Raw genomic sequence first — 17,745 nt, 5'->3', positions numbered from 1 at the left:
TATTGCTCTAAATGTTAATAAAGAAGCTAATATTAAGCTATTGATGCTAAAATGATTTATTTTAACCAAAATGACAATACATGAGTTTGCTATGCTAAATGCTCTCTAAAATGCCTATAGGTTAAATGTATACAAGTTTTCAGGATCTGGATTATGAAGAAATGGGCTCTATTTATAGGAAAAATGGAGCAATGGATGGTTGAGATTGAGCAATCTCAACAAGGGTCAGGATTGAATGATTTCAAATCCATGTGATGGCTTTCAACCCAATCCCAGGATGACAAGTGTCAATGTGAGATAGGTTGAGAGGAGAGGGAATAAGCATTAAATACTTGATATGACTTTGGGAGTTAATGTCAAGGTTAATTGAATGAATAAACTCTTTATTCAAAGAATAAAACTTTTATCCAATGGATAAACTCTTGTGCAAATGTAAAAAGGATAATTATGGTCAAAACAATAAATGTTTGGGGAGACAAGTTTGAAATAACCATAAATGGTTATGTAAGAGCCATAAATGGTCATGTAAGAGCCATTAGTGGTCTTTGAAGACTTTGGGGGTTAATTTGTTGAACACACAAAGCATTAAATGCTTTTCAAAGACTTTTGAAGTCTTTGAGAAGTGACTCCATTTTGCTTAGGAATGTGACAATAATTAGGGGATGGATTAGGCTAATTAGGAAGGGGTTAGAAGAATCTAGAAGGGGATTAGATTTTGCAAGTGGATTTGGTGGGTGAGGGAAAATAGGATTTTATAAAAATAAAAATTCATTTATTTCAATAAATGTGTGCAAGTTGCATTTGTAGGAAAATGCAAGTGGGGGGGGGATAATGATTTAAATAAATATTTTATTTAATTTATTTAAAAGAGGAAAAAGGGGATTTAATTAAATAAATGGATTTTATTTATTTAATTGATTGGAATTTGATTTAATGAATTAATTAAAATAAATTGAATAATTTATTTAATTAATAGGAGAATGTTTGAAGATGAATTAATTAAATGCTAATTTAATTAACTGATGGCTAGTGGATTTTTAATCAAATAAATAGCGAATATTTATTTAATTAAGCTGGACAGATTTGTGTGACTACAGATATTACTTGCTCAAAGACCTTGAACAAGAGATCCATAAATTGCAGGTAATAGTAGAAAGATTAAGGTTTCTTAAAGAAGGGCCAGAAGGCGAAGATCAAGGTTCTTATAATTTTACTATTTTTGGTAGGCAAGATTATGTGCGAACATTGATTGAGCCTAGTAATTTATACCTTGAAAAATAAGTAGTGCAAGACAAACATTGTGTTGTCTTCATTCCAAATTGGTGTCTTGAGGGTTCAAATAATGACTTTCTATGTGGAGTTGTGGATGAAAACGGCCACATCATTGAAGTTAAAAGAAATACATCCTCTGGTGACCCCAATAACATAGGAGAAGGTATGGATAACACTATAGCTACACCTTTCTTTTCTCCAGAATTAGAAGCTTTCTCTTTTGACATTGATGAGGAAAAAGGGAATAATGTCCTTAGTAAGCCAACAAAAGAGTTTCTGGATTATAAGCCAGAAATGAAAGCTTTCATCTTTAATGATAATTCAATATCATATAATATTGGGAAAGAGTTTGGACATTTAGAGATTGGCCAAGAAAATACCTGTATAGTACAATTTGAATATCTAGCATTCAGATTTCCAAAAAAGGAAGGAGAAGAAAGAGAAATACAAGAAAAAGTAATATGTGCCCCCCATTTTGGAAACTCTTTTCATGAAAAAGGTGTTATGCAGACTTAGAAGATTTTGTCCCAATTTCTTGGTCTCCATAATGATATTTTAATTAATAAAAAATAAGTTGAGAAACATGAGGTGATGGAACCTGATAAAGGTATAAATGGAATGCATTATACCCTTAGTGATGTTTTTGTCTGCAAAAAAAGAGAAGAGGCCACCCCTATCCAATTCGATCTCATGGCTATGGGGTGTAGTATTGTAAAACCACAACCAATGGTTTCTTGTGTAGAGGTTGAATTATTGTGCAGTTTAGAAAAAGAAGGTTTGGGTTTAGATGATTATTTTATGTGTCCCATTGAAACCCATGAAGTTACAATTGACAGTGAGCTAGGTTACTTTATGGAGGTTGTGCACGAAGCTAAAGAATAATTTGAAGGTAGTGTGAAGATTTAAAATGAAGAATGGTTGTTCAGGAATGAATGTATAAATAAGAGGTCTTTGTGTCTTTCTAGTCTGGGATTTAGCATTGGAGCAGTTTCCAAGGGGTTGTTACTTTCTATCACATCCTATGGTCACAATTTATTTTTCTGTAAAGGCTCCTATTTCTCTCAACCAGTCAATGGCTTCGCATGAATAAATCTAGAAGTTCTTTGAGGTAGGGTCTTATGGCCATGTATATATTTTAGATAGTTTTGGTGTGGCTAGTTTAGTTTCTCCTTGCTTTGTTTTTGGCTTGTTCATATTTGGTTTGCACTCTTTTCTCATCTGCAAAAGCGTCTCCCTATGCTTTGTTTCCTAACTTTGTAGCTCGATGGATAAGGTAATGGTCTTGTAAGAGATGTTGGGTTCCTTGTTATGTCCTTTTAGTCCTTGTCCCTAGACAGAGTCAGTTCTTGCCCTTCTCCCCCCCCCCCCCCCACAATTTTTTATTTTTCTAAATTGCTTATCCATATTAATAAGTGTTCTTTCCTTTCTTATCGCTCACACCCAATCAGAGAAGTCCTAGTATATTGAAATTACACTTCAGAATTCTTGAGTTCCATTTTCACTTGATGTCGCGATCCCAAGGAAAATTCGATCTTTATCGAGTGGTAGCTAGAGTTCCACGCAATTCCATTTCTTGTTTCTTCCTGATATTCAATTTTCTCGTATAGGTTGATGTCCAAGTATCAGAGGTTTTCAACTTCCTTTTTGTTGATTTCTAAGACAACTCACGACCATGTAATGCACAATTTCTAAAAAGTAAATGAAAGGAGATTTGCGAAGTACCATCATTAATGATAAATTAAATGGCTAAAGGCATGCAAAAGTGGCGGTGTGAGTTGTAATTCTTGATATTATTACTTTTTTGCAAACAAATTTAAATGTACCACCCTTGAAGATTGACTGAAGTAACGCACACCATCATGAGCTCCATCCATCGAAATGGTTTTGCCTCATGATAACCAACTACCATTTGATAACCCAAATTTGAATTCGCCAGAAAACCAGCAAGGGAATATCATCCAAGGGTTGCATGCTCTTGCATGGAAACAACAAATTCATTTTTCTATATATGGTTACCTTATTAAGGAAATTTTTTGAGCAAGCCAAAAATCACGAATGATGTCTGCAAGGAGAAATAGCTGCTAGAATAAATCTCAGTGATTAGCTTTCAAGACAATAGAGAAAATGGTGCTTAAATGGAAAGGTCCCATGATATAACTAGATGTTGAACACATGCATGATGACATTCTTTTCAACCTGATTGACATTGCTTGGGAGCTTATGGAAGATGAAGATGAATTTTCAACAGTCATCTGGGTACTTGGAGATGATCGACAATAGATTGCCAGTCAAAACCTAGTGCTTGAGGAAGAATAAATGTGAAATTTACAGTTATTTTTAATATGAGTTTAGTGTTAGTTCTGGTAATTTTTGTTTTTATCTAAAACCATGTTTAAGAAGGTCATTTTCAAGACCGTTACTCTGGAACAAACCATTTCTTAAAAACGGGTTTGGGGTTTTAGATGTAAAAGGGGTAGATAGTAGATGAAGGCAAAGGGGGGGGGGGATTTTGGAAAACCAGACTTTGTGTTGTTTTTTGAATGGCAAGTAGATTATGATATTTATCTCTAAATATGGAAATTTTGAAGCAGTTTACCTATATTATTAGAATTTGTGCTAGAGTAGATAAGTTTTGCGTTCTTCTTATGTAGATGCTTCTTGTTCAAGTTTTCATATGATGAGTTATTTTAATGCTTGTTTCCCCTAATTCATTCATTGCTGTATAATGCTCATATTTTCATGAGTACTATATGACAATGGTTGTTGGACATTATTGTTGCTAGGATATGTTGTTGTCATTGATGTCAACATATTCCTGTGATTTATTGCTTTGGTGGTTGCAGGTTTGTTTATTGGGATCATGGTTTGGTATATGGAGTATTTATAGTATCTTTATGTATTGGTTTCAGTGATCTAGGAGCTTAATTTATCATATCATATGATTCGGTTTATAGTTTGGTTCTTTTGATCAATGCTTTACAAACTTCAAAATTTCCTTTGGTATATTCTAGTGTGATCAGATCTTGAGTTGAGATTTTGGGAGATTGTTTGGGATGTTCTTTTGTATCTTCATTTTAGATGGATCGTGATTTGGATCTCCACAAGTTATCTTTCCTCGTGGCAGTTTTTGTCGTTTGAGTGTTTTTGAGTTTCAGATGTTGATCAATGAATATTTGATAAGTGGTGTTGGTACAGCTCTTATAGATGATTCTAACATTCTTTCTGGTGTTTTCTAATTATTCCTATTTGTTTTGATGATCCACATTGATCGTTGTGCATGATTTTGGTGCTATATTTATCTGGTGGTGTTATTCATGCTATATGAGACCTATTTGGTGGTGTAGCATGTTGCAGATGATCTTGGTGTGATTTCCAATGGTGTTGCATGTTTGAGCATTTGGTTTAGGTCCATTTTATGTCATGTATATCATAATATTGGTCTGATGGTCGATCTTTGTATCATATGATGTAATTTTATAATTGTGAATTGAGGGTTTGGCCGACCTTGTAGTCATTCAAGGTTGATGAATTGTATAAATAGGTGATATAGTCATGTAAATTGTATATCGGTGTTGTGTCTGCATTATCAGAAAATGGTAAAGGTGCGGACAAGTGAACACATCTTTCGACATTGTGATTGAGTAGAGATTGAAGTGGTACAAAGCAGACAAATGTGCTTAACTAGAACTATCCTCAGGCATTTGTAGATGCTATTCTTTCAGTTCATTTGATTTCGGATTGTTGTCTGAATATTTTGAAAGACAATGAGACTTCCTTGTAAGGTAGTGAACCTTTCCTGAGGGTTGTAGCCTTCTGGGTTATTGTATTTTGAGCAGTGAGCTCTAGGTAGTGAGCCTGAATGCATGTGCATTCCCCATTGTATTTATTTTCACATACTATTGTAGAGTATCATATTATTGTGGGTAAGTTCCTATTGTGTTTTTTCCTTAACCGGGTTTTCCACGTCAAAATCTTGGTGATGTGTGTTTGTGTGTTGTGCTATCAATTTGCTTATCTTTTTTGTTGTTGCAATTAATTAGATTTGTACTTGAGGTTAAGTTTGTTAATCCGATGAAAATTGATTCACCCTCCCCCCCCCTCCCCTCCCCTCCCCCCTTAGTTTTCCTCAATTGTTGCTGCCAACAATTGGTATCAAATCTAGATCCTCCGAAAGAAGCTTGAGGTGATCCAGGATAGCAACTGGAGGTGTTATTTTTAAGGAGAGTCTGATATTTTATGGAAGTAATTATGCCATATGGAAGAATTGGATGGAGGTGCATTTGAGATGTCTTGGAGAGGATTACTGGAAGATTACAAAGGATGCCTATTATGTTCCTTAGAATGGACCGGTTACTACCGCTGAGATCAAGGATGCTAAAAATAACATTAGAGCTAAGGAAGCATTGCTGAGAGCCCTGACTGATTCAGAGATGACTAATGTAATGGGACTTCAGACTTCACATGAGATCTGGGAGAAGCTTGAGACCTTGTATGAAGGAGATAAATAAGTCAAAGTTGATAAGTTGCAGAGTTTGAAAGGATAGTATGAGATGCTAAAAATGGGAGAAGATGAGAACATAAACTCCTTCATGGCTCAGGTGAATGAACCGGTCCTAGGTATTAGATGTGTCAGTGGAACTCTTGAAGAATATGAAATTATTTCTAAGGTGTTGAGATCATTTCATCCTATTTACAAACACAAGGTAGCTGCTATCAATGAGACTCAGAGTGTGACTATTGTGACAAGAGATGTTGGTTGGAAAGATTGTTGCATTTGAACTGAGCGAGTTTGGTGTATCACATGAAAAGTATGAGATAGTATTTAGAGAATATGTATCTGGAAAGAAAAAAGTATGATCTTAAAGAATACAAAATATCCATATATGAAAGAGAGAGAAGAGAAATGGAAGAGCAAGAAAGAGAATTGGATGAGGTTGAAGCATTTATTTCCCGAAGATTTCCTAAAGGAGCTAGTAAGTATGATGGAAAATTTCTTTTGAAATGTTTCTCTTGCAATAATATAGGATATTTTGCTTCTAGGTGCTCAAAGAGAATGTCTAAATATGATAGGCATGATAAATTTGGTAAGCATGATAGATATGAGAAGCATGAGAAGTATGATAAGCCTGACATGTCTAACTAGAAGTATAAACATCAGAAGAACTATTATTATGTTGCTGATAAAGGTGTTACAGATGAAGAATCAGATGGAGATGAAATTGTGGTTATTGCTATTAAAGAAGATTGGATCAATACATGTTGATTCCATAAGTTGTTCTATTGAGGAGAAAGCTTTAGTTGCTAAAGTTGAAGAGAAATATGAATTATGGATGATTGACAACGACTGTTCACATCATATAACTGGTGATAAAAGAAAAATTATGAATATGGAGAGGTATGATGGGGGAATAGTAAGATTTGGAGATGGCAAAGCCTATGTGATCCATGGTAGAGATTCTATTTCCTTTGATGGTAAGAATAAAACTGATGATGTCTTGTATGTTGAAGGTTTGAAGCATAATATTTTAAGTGTTAAACATATGGTTGACAAAGGTTATGATTTGCAATTCAAGAATGGAAAATGCAAGATCATAAATGCCTCTAGTATAGAGATTCCATCAAGAACTAAGACTAAAGGTAATATCTTTCATTTGAATGTTGGTGAGAAAAGTTGCTTGATTGCTTAGATTGATGAAAAGTTGGTTATGGCATAGGAGAATGTGTCATGTTAATTTTGACTCAATGATTAAGATCAATTCTACTCAAGTTGTTAGAGATTTGTCTAAAATTGTTAAGCCTGCTAATCCGGTATGTAAAGAATGTCAAATGGGAAAGGAAACAAGAATTTCTTTCAAGAGTAAGCAGTATACATCTGATGGATTGCTAGATCTTGTGCATACTGGCCTATGTGGACCTACAAGTATAAGAAGTGTGCTAGGTGATAGATATTTCATGTTACTGATTGATGATTATTCCAAGATGATGTGGGTTGCCTTTTAGAGGGAAAAATTAGAAGCATTAGACAAATTCAAGATATTCAAAGAAAAGGTTGAGACTGAGACAAGATTGAAGCTAAAGTGTCTAAGATCTAACAAATGAGGAGAATTTTCTTCTGATGAGTTTGACTCATTCTGTGAGAATGATAGAATTAGAAGACAATTATCTACTCCTAAAACCCCATAGTAGAATGGATTTGTTGAAAGAAAGAACAAAACAATCTTGGATGTTGCAAGGACTATGTTGATTGAAGGGAATGTTTCAAAGATCTATTGGAGAGAAGTTGTTAGAATTGTTGTTTACACATTCGACTGAGTGCGTATAAAAGGTGATACCGGTAAGACTTCTTATGAGCTATGGTTTGGTCATGTTCATATTGTGAGATATTTCAGAATTTTTGGAAGCAAGTGTTATATCAAGAGAGATGAGGATATAGGAAATTTTGATGCAAGAAGTGATGAAGGAATTTTCCTGGGATATTCAACAAAGAGAAAAGCCTACCGATGCTACAATAAGAGACTGAGAAAGATAGCGAAAAGTGAAAATGTGAAGGTTGATGAGAACTGTGGAAAAGAAATCAGAGCATGCAGATATGATGATGATCAGAATGTTATTTTAACACAAATTCAAACTAAAGAATTGAAGTAAAATGATCTGGTAGAGATAATCCGGATATTGTTGATGTCAATGAAGAGGTGCAGGAACCTGAAAATCAGAATAATAAGAAGACTGAGGTATATAAGATTGAATCATTCTAAAAATCATATCATTGGTGATAAAAATAAAGGTGTGATGACTAGAAGAAGGCTAGGTACTGAAGAGCTATGTTTGATTTCTAAAATTGAACCTAAAGAAGTTGTTGAGGCTTGCAAAGATGAAAACTTGATGAAGTCTTGTAAAGCGGAAAATCGAACCCTAGGTGTTCTCCCCCACTCCAAGGAGAAAGGGGGTCACTAGGATTGACGGTTTTCACTTAGGAGGGACTTTACATTCAAAAGAGGGGTTGAAACCCACAAGATCCAATCCCACACAATGCAGGATTGGATTCTAAATGAGTTTCAAGGGTTGAGACATCAAGGATACCCTCTTTTGTAAAGATTGTAGATAGAAAGATTGAACTAGGAATGCATGTAAAGTAAGAAAGATTCACTTATAAAAAGAGATAGGGATATGGGATGAAGCTTTGGACCTGGAATTAGCAGTAAAATGTCGAGATGATGCTGTTCTGCAAATTCGGGCGAAAGTTGACGGGACGATGGCGCCCGGCGTGCACACGGTCCTCCGAAAAATCCGTGAAACGAAGGGGGATCTGTTCGTCTCTGCACAAGGATTCCAGATCTTCAATTATAGCCGCGTACCTGCAACCTACACACAGAAAAGAGAGGACAATTGGGGGGTTAGGGATTAGGGGTTTGCCTTTAGGTCAAACCCCAGTTTTGGAATTAACCAAGAAATGAGAATGCTGTAAATGTAAATGTTTGTAATGTAAACAAGTACTAATACTTTGTTGTAAGAATGTTTGTATTCTTACATGCGAAGGTGTAATGAATGTTGTATTTTGTATGTTGTAAGTGATCTCCTTTTCAATGGTTGAATCCTTGTCTTGAATGCAACACCTAGCCTTGAATGGAGACTTAGAATGCTCAATTGCTTGAAGGAATGCTTGAATGCTTGAATGTTTGAATGTTTGAATATCGCTTCCGCCTCTTGCTTGCATATATTTTCCTCCTTTTCCTTGCCTCCTCAAATGGGAGGGGAAATGTAGTTTATATACTTGTCAATTAGGGCTGATAGACTGATTTTTCCGACCTTAGGCCGACCTAGAAACAATATTTTCCAATTTGCAAACTTAAAGACCCAATGCCCAAAAGAGACTGGGCCCAAAATAGGGCTAGGGACTAGGGCGCTGGGCACCATGGTCCCACCTCCCGGGACAACAAGGTGCAAGGAGGATCAGGCCAGGGTGCTGAAAAATGCAGTTTTTGGTGTCGTAAACAGGTTTCGGGGTCTCCATTCAGGTTCAACGTTGTGCCGCCATCGTGAAGACCTAAATGCAGTCGAAATTGCAAGTGTTGCAATTTTAGGATGCTACATTTAGCCCCCACTTTAGCGGGAGTATAAGCGTACGCCCATACTTCCGGTAAAGTACAAGGAAACAACATTGAAAAACTTTCACCATGTCAAGAAGGCAAGGTATACCAAGCCCCCAGTGGACTAAGGATCTTACGACTTCGATTGACAAAGTAAAAGAGAAGATCATGAGGGAGAACCATGACTGTCAGTAGTAAGGTTCCCTCACTATGAGTCATGCCAGAAAGATATCAAAAATTTTCAAGGCAAAGCTAAATTTGTCAAGAAATTTTCAAGTATCTTGAAGAGATATGAACAGGGTGTATGCCCCCCTACGTTAAAGCGATCACACACGCCTTCTCGGGGGTGATTGCTTTAAGGTAGTGATACATATAGGAAATGAGAAGGAAAGGAGCACGTTATCACAAGGATTTAGCCCCCAAGTGTGAGATAAGCCCAAGGATAATAGATACAAAACACAAAGCACAAGGTGACTTCGCTTTCCTTGGGGTCAGTATGTTGTATGATAATTCATGTATATCATATGTATGTATGCATAATTGTTCTTCATTCCCCAATCAAGGAAGGTCACCTAGAAGAAGGGAACACATGTGTCTTTTGAGTCAACATGAGAGAGACCAAAAGAGATCTCAATGCTTTGCATCGTCCTCAAGTAGACAACACTAAGGACAACAAATAGAAGAATGAGAATAACACATAGAAGAAGTAACAAAAGAGAGGAGGAAAGAGTCTGCTATGCTAATGAACTAGTCTAGCACGTCATCTAGCCCCCGATCTTGTTGATCAATGTTTCGGGAAGGTAGGGAACACACTAGAGGAGGAACATAAAACACATCAGATGGAGCTATCACGAGATCCAAACAAGGGCTATGTTCATGTTCCAAGCCACGTTGTTCTTGTCTAGGAGCTAGGATAAGTGCTTTAGAAAATTCGTTAGATAAATGGTTATCAACATCAACATATTCATATTCAATATTAGAATGAAAAGAAGTAACATTTTCATCATGAATAACATTTTCATCTATATCATCATCAAGATTTATAAAAATAGGATCTTTAACTCGCACAGGATCAAGACCATCATGCATCTTATGTTTAGGAGATTTTGGCTCAATTTCCGGCTGAGGAGAAAATGGAATAATACTAGCTGAAGGTGTTTTTGGGGATTGCAAAGTTTGAGAAGCAGCTGCCTGAGCTCTAAGATGACGCTTTCGTCGGCGTTCACGTGCAGAATGATTTTGTCTAGTCTTAGTAGGAAGTTGAGAAGATTGAGGAGGAGAAATGTTCTCATCCTTATCACTTGGGTGTTTGGGTTGTGGTCTCTTAGGTTGGATAATAGGAGAAGAGGAAGGTCTCTTCTCTCTATAAGAGGAAGGGGGAGGAACTGCTCCATATAAAGGAGGAATATCTGGTTTACGAAGGAGACCAAGTCCATCATGACGAGGAGGTATAGGTCTACCTTTAGAAAGTTTATTAGGCATAGACATAGTCACATCCATAGGGATGGGTTGGGAATCTTCTTGAGGAAAGACATTAGTTTTATCTTTCAAAGGAAGAACTTCCTTCTCAAGAATGATAGGAATATCAAGTTTGGGTGTTCTAGGTTCACTTAGAGATAGGATCATATCTTTTTTCCACTTTTGATAAGATTTGAAAAGATGATCACTTCGCGGTGGAAGAGATTGGAATTGTTTAGGCCAGAAATAATCAATAGGAATGCTAGAAGTTCTTTCAGCTGGTTTAAAGAGACTATGATTGACAGTAACAACTTCACCATTATGGGGAAATTTCAAACACTTGTGAATAGGAGAAGCAATAGCTTTCATGGAAGATAGCCAAGGATAGCCTAGCTTCACAGAAAATTGTTCAGACGATGGAATAATAGCAAAGACCACATCAAGAGATTTGTTATGGACCTCAATAGGTAATGTAATAGAACCAATTGCAGGAGAAGAAAATGCATCAAATAATTTCACAACCACATTTGTTTCGTCATAGATCACTTGATTCAATTGCAAAGTAAAAAGAAATTCTTCAGTAATGACATTAACCATGCAAGAAGGATCAATAAGCACTCCACGACAAGGTGTATTCTTGACTTTTGCAACTATATATAAAGGACCATCAGGTGCCCTGATAGTTTCACTGGAATCAAATGTGATGGAAGGTTCTTTAGGGATTTTCTGCTGCTCTACAAAGTTAATCACATTCGGAGTCATAGACACAAGATCATCAGGTGAGACAGAGGAATCATTAGTATCAATCGCATTAGAGGTATGAGAAGGTAACGGATCAGTAAAAATCTTGAGATTTTGGTTAGGAGGAGCTACAGATGTATTGCCTTTATCATTCACACCAGAAACAGAGATAGTATTATTATCAATCAAATCTTGAATTTTACCCTTTAAAGCAAAACATTTTTCAGTATCATGCCCAGGTTGACGATGAAATTGACAAAAAGATTTGTTATCAAAATAGGGTGAATTAATCTTTGCAGGATCTATTTGCCTTATAGGAGGAAGAGTAAGCACACTTTGTTCCAATAACTTATTCATAATACTATGCAATGAATCATTCAAAGGAGTAAACTTTCTTTCGTTCTTGAAAAACTTAGAAATAGGAGGCACACCTGATGCTGCATTCACATTGTTGTTGATGATGTTTTCATTGAATTTAATGGACTCTTTGTTCGGTTTAAACTTCCCAAATGGTTGTTGACTACTATCACCCTTATCACTCGGAGCCATAGGATTTGCTTGTTCCATTTGACTCACAGTCAGTTGATAATTGTGAAGAGTTGCACACAACTGTTGGAAAGAAGTAAACTCAGAAAACACAAGTTTTTCTCTAATATCTTTTTGTAAATTAGAAATAAAGATTCTTTGAATATCATTGTCAGGCACTGGAAAAGAAATTTGAGCATACAAATGCTTATATCTACCAATGAAATCAGTCACTTTTTCTTTAACACCTTGTTTACAATGCATTAAATCAATCAAAGTAACTTTAGGACTTATATTGTTTTGAAATTGTTGAATAAAAGCATTTGCAAGTTGTTGGAAAGAAGTAATAGAATAGGAAGGCAATGAGCAATACCATTGTAGAGCCTTGTCTCTTAATGTTCTAGTAAATAGTTTTGCAAGCAATCTTTGGTCATGAGCAAAATCGGTACATATTGTTTGAAAAGTCTTAACATTTTTTAGAGGATCACCTTTACCATTATAAAGCTCCAACTGTGGGAGTTCAACATGCTTAGGGGGAATAGCTCGAACAATGTCAAGAGAAAGTGGGCTCACAACATCAAATGTGGGCACACTAAACTTAGATTGATTCATAGAAGCAATTTGTTGCTGTAAAGAAGAGACAGTTTGTGCAAGATTGTTAATGGTTGCTTCAGTCAAAGAATTCACATTAGACGTGTTAGATTGAGATGGAGGTATTATGTTATTGAAAGAAGGTATTGATTGAGAGTAAGGTGGCGGGACACTATGATAGTTAGTCATAGGAGATGATTGGAAAGGAGGAACACTACAAGGAGGAATGGAATGATTAAATGAATTGCCCCCTTGCGCCAGGTTCATTTGTGGAGATGTAATAGGAACACTCATTGAAGGAATGAATGAAGAAGTCGGATTGAATGAAGGAAGAGGGTTAATTGAAGAAGAAGGATTGCCCCCATGACTGGTGATCATAGGAGGAATGTCTTGTATTGAAGTAGTCATTATGTTTGATGTAGAAGTAGGTATACTAGCAATAGGAGTTGTCAAAGGAATAGAATGATTAACTTGAGTAGGAGGTTGTGTATAACCTAAAGTTTCGGCACAACTCTTCATAGGCATCGTATTCGAATCCATAATGTGTGCAATACTATGCAAAATATCAATTCCATTCTTATCATTTTGAACCTTACATTTTAGACCCTCAATTAAAGGAAGAGCTTGACTATCGGGGTATTCTTGAGACATCCATTGTCGAAAATCGTCAAATTGGTTATCCAATTTCAAAAGTTGTTCTTCAGAAATCTCATGGAGAGCTTCTTCATCATTAAGAGGATTAGAGGAATTACCCGTGTCCTCGTTAAAAAGGCCATTCAAATTAGGTTCCATCTCCTCAGTAATTAAACCTTGGAAAGACTTAATTCTAAGGCTTCGCCTAACGAGAATAGTGTAAGTAGGGCTTATTGTTGTAAAACTCATGCACTAGGGAGAGAGAGAAAATTTTGAATTTAGAGGAAGCAAATTTCAATAAAATCAGCCAATCTCCTAGAGTTAAGCTGTTAAATACAATCAGGACAATCTCCCGAAATTTCAGAAAAAATGTCCGAGACCGTGGCAAACGGAGTGCACACGGTCCTCGCAACTTTTTTTGAAATTTTCAGGGATGAAAGTTATGATGATTTTAAAGCTAATCTGAAAAAATTGAGTGATTTTACGATCTGTAGATAGGCCAAATTAAAGTTGCAATCTCAAAATTGAACCCTACCAAGATTGTTGAAAAATGCAAAATTTGAATTTTGAAAAAGAGAGGGAAATTGAAATTTTGAATTTTATGATTTTAGAGGGAATACTAAAAGCAATGCAGGTTTTGAAATTTAAAAATTGACTCAATTTCACACAAAATTCAATTTTGAAAGTGGAATCAAGGTTGTTGCAATTAAACATTTAATTTCAAAAGTCACAAATTGCAAAAATTTGAATAAAGCACTGAAATTTCGAATGAATGCCAACACACTTTTCAGATTTAGGATAGTAAGAAGCACAATTTTGACATGAATTTCAGTTTCAACAATTTTTGAATGATTAGAAGCCTTAATCCAAGCAATCACTAGACCAACGTTGACTTTAATTTTGAAAGTGTTAGAATTGATGAAATTCGCCAAAATTCTGGATTTTAGCAGAAAAATACAGTAAGATCTAGCTCCCGAAATTTCGGAAAAAATGTCGGGGACGATGGCGCTCGGGGAGCACACGGTCCTTGCAACTTTTTTCTAAATTTTCAGGGATGAGAGATATTATGATTTTGTTGCGGAATCCAAAGTTACAGCCGATTTGGAAGTGTTTTGATTAGTGAAATCATCAATCAAAGGCTAAATCAAGAGGGTTTAAAAAATTAGGGTTTTAACACTTAACCACTTAATTTTCAAAATTAAAGCACAGATATGATTTGATAATTTGCAGTAGAAGGGTAGATCTGAAACAAGCATTAACAATTAAACATTTCGCAAGCTCAATTATCAAAAAGAAAATTTAGGGTTTTGTGCAATTAACCTCTAAAATTTGCAAAAGATCAAACATGAAAATGTAATTAAGGAAGCAAATTTTTCAGATCTAACCATGAATAATCAGAATTAGAATGTTCGTGTCGGGTTCACCAAAATGTAAAGCGGAAAATCGAACCCTAGGTGTTCTCCCCCACTCCAAGGAGAAAGGGGGTCACTAGGATTGACGGTTTTCACTTAGGAGGGACTTTACATTCAAAAGAGGGGTTGAAACCCACAAGATCCAATCCCACACAATGCAGGATTGGATTCTAAATGAGTTTCAAGGGTTGAGACATCAAGGATACCCTCTTTTGTAAAGATTGTAGATAGAAAGATTGAACTAGGAATGCATGTAAAGTAAGAAAGATTCACTTATAAACAGAGATAGGGATATGGGATGAAGCTGCGAACTTGGAATTAGCAGTAAAATGTCGAGATGATGCTGTTCTGCAAATTCGGGCGAAAGTTGACGGGACGATGGCGCCCGGCGTGCACACGGTCCTCCGAAAAATCCGTGAAACGAAGGGGGATCTGTTCGTCTCTGCACAAGGATTCCAGATCTTCAATTATAGCCGCGTACCTGCAACCTACACACAGAAAAGAGAGGACGATTGGGGGGTTAGGGATTAGGGGTTTGCCTTTAGGTCAAACCCCAGTTTTGGAATTAACCAAGAAATGAGAATGCTGTAAATGTAAATGTTTGTAATGTAAACAAGTACTAATACTTTGTTGTAAGAATGTTTGTATTCTTACATGCGAAGGTGTAATGAATGTTGTATTTTGTATGTTGTAAGTGATCTCCTTTTCAATGGTTGAATCCTTGTCTTGAATGCAACACATAGCCTTGAATGGAGACTTAGAATGCTCAATTGCTTGAAGGAATGCTTGAATGCTTGAATGTTTGAATGTTTGAATATCGCTTCCGCCTCTTGCTTGCATATATTTTCCTCCTTTTCCTTGCCTCCTCAAATGGGAGGGGAAATGTAGTTTATATACTTGTCAATTAGGGCTGATAGACTGATTTTTCCGACCTTAGGCCGACCTAGAAACAATATTTTCCAATTTGCAAACTTAAAGACCCGATGCCCAAAAGAGACTGGGCCCAAAATAGGGCCAGGGACCAGGGTGCTGGGCGCCATGGTCCCACCTCCCGGGACAGCAGGGTGCAAGGAGGATCAGGCCAGGGTGCTGAAAAATGCAGTTTTTGGTGTCGTAAACAGGTTTCGGGGTCTCCATTCAGGTTCAACGTTGCGCCGCCATCGTGAAGACCTAAATGCAGTCGAAATTGCAAGTGTCGCAATTTTAGGATGCTACAAGTCTATGGAAAAAGAATTGAATTAGACTGAAAAGAATAACACATGGGAACTTGTGCCTAGACCTAAAGACAAGAATGTGATTGGTACTAAATGGGTATTCAGAAACAAATTGAATGAAGCCAGTGAAGTTGTCAGAAATAAAGCAATATTGGTATGCAAAGGATACTCACAAAAGGAAGGATTGATTATGAGGAGACTTTTGCTCTAGTAGCTAGACTTGAAGCTGTTAGACTATTGTTTGCATATGTTGCTTACAAGGATTTCAAGGTATATCAGATGGATTTTTAGTCAGCCTTTTTGAATGGTGATCTTGAGGAAGAAGTCTCTATTGAACAACCTGATGGATTTTCATTATCAGATGATGGAGACATGGTATGAAAACTGAAGAAAGATCTTTATGGACTGAAACAAGCCCCTAGAGCCTGGTATGCTAGATTGGATAAGTATTTATTAAAATTAGGATTTAATAAAGGTATTGATGATAGTAATCTATATTTCAAGATTGAGAATGATAACATTTTGATTGTTGAAGTTTTTGTTGATGACATTATCTTTGGAGGAGATGATGACTTGAGTATGAAGTTTGTCAGTGATATACAGAAAGAATTTGAGATGTCTATGATAGGAGAGATGGAATTTCTCATAGGTTTGCAAATTTCATAGACTGCAAAAGGTATTTTTATATCTCAAACTAAATGTGTGAAGTAGTTACTGAAGAAGTTTGGGTTAGAAGATTCTAAACTAGTTGGAACTCCTATGGTGACTGGATGCAAATTATCTAAAAATGATGAATCTCCAAAAGCTAATCAGATCTTGTACATATATATGGTTCATAGACTGTTATACTTGACTCAGACTGGACCTAACATTATGTATGATGTGTGCATGGCTTCTAGATATCAAGTTGATCTAAAAGAGAGTCATGTCATTGTTGTAAAGAGGATATTCAGATACTTGAAAGGAACTGTGGATTATGATTTGTGGTATCTAAGGAATGATGATTTCATATTATGTGCTTACATTGATGTTGATTGGGCTGGTGATATTGATGACCAGAAGAGTACCTCCGATGGTGTATTATTTTAGGTAAGAAATTGGTTTCATGGGCAAGTAACAAGATTTATTTTCCCTCTCTACTACTGAAGTTAAATACAATGCTACTGCCAGTAATTGCACTCAGGTAATTTGGATGAAACAAATGTTGAAGGATATCAGAATCATCTATGATGAGATATTAATATGTCAAAGAACCTAGTACAACATTCAAAGACTAAACATGTATCAATCAAGTATCATTTCTTGAGAGAAAAAGTTAGTGAAGAGGAAGTGAAGTTAGAGTATGTGTCTACAAAGGAACAAATTGCTAATATTTTCACCAAGCCTTTTGCTGCAGATACATTTGTCTATTTGAGAGACAAGTTAGGGGTATCCACCCCTCCTGATGGGAACTAGATGCATTAAGTTGCATCAATCTAGTGGACTTAACAATCTTATCTTCTTGTCTAGATTGATGAGCCTATGTTGCTTCTCTGATGGAGTAGTTTGTTTATGGTTTAGTTGAGTTGGTTATAATCATGATTTATTTATTCTAAGGGGGAGAGTAAGTTTGGTTTTTTGTTTTGAAAACCTTTATCATTGATGTCAAAGGGGGAGATAAAGCATGTGAAATTTTTTTTTATCTGCTTGATCTTAGGGGGATATTGTTGGAGATGTTTTCTTTCTTTGCATTGATTGTTTTTCACATCCATATTTTGCCATCAATGTCAAAGGGGGAGATTGTTGGACATTGTTTCTTCTTGGATATGTTGT

Source organism: Cryptomeria japonica, chromosome 8, assembly GCF_030272615.1.
Source record: "Cryptomeria japonica chromosome 8, Sugi_1.0, whole genome shotgun sequence".
Lineage (NCBI taxonomy): Eukaryota > Viridiplantae > Streptophyta > Pinopsida > Cupressales > Cupressaceae > Cryptomeria > Cryptomeria japonica.
The sequence above is the reverse complement of the archived record's forward strand: the minus strand, read 5'-3'. Positions refer to the sequence as shown.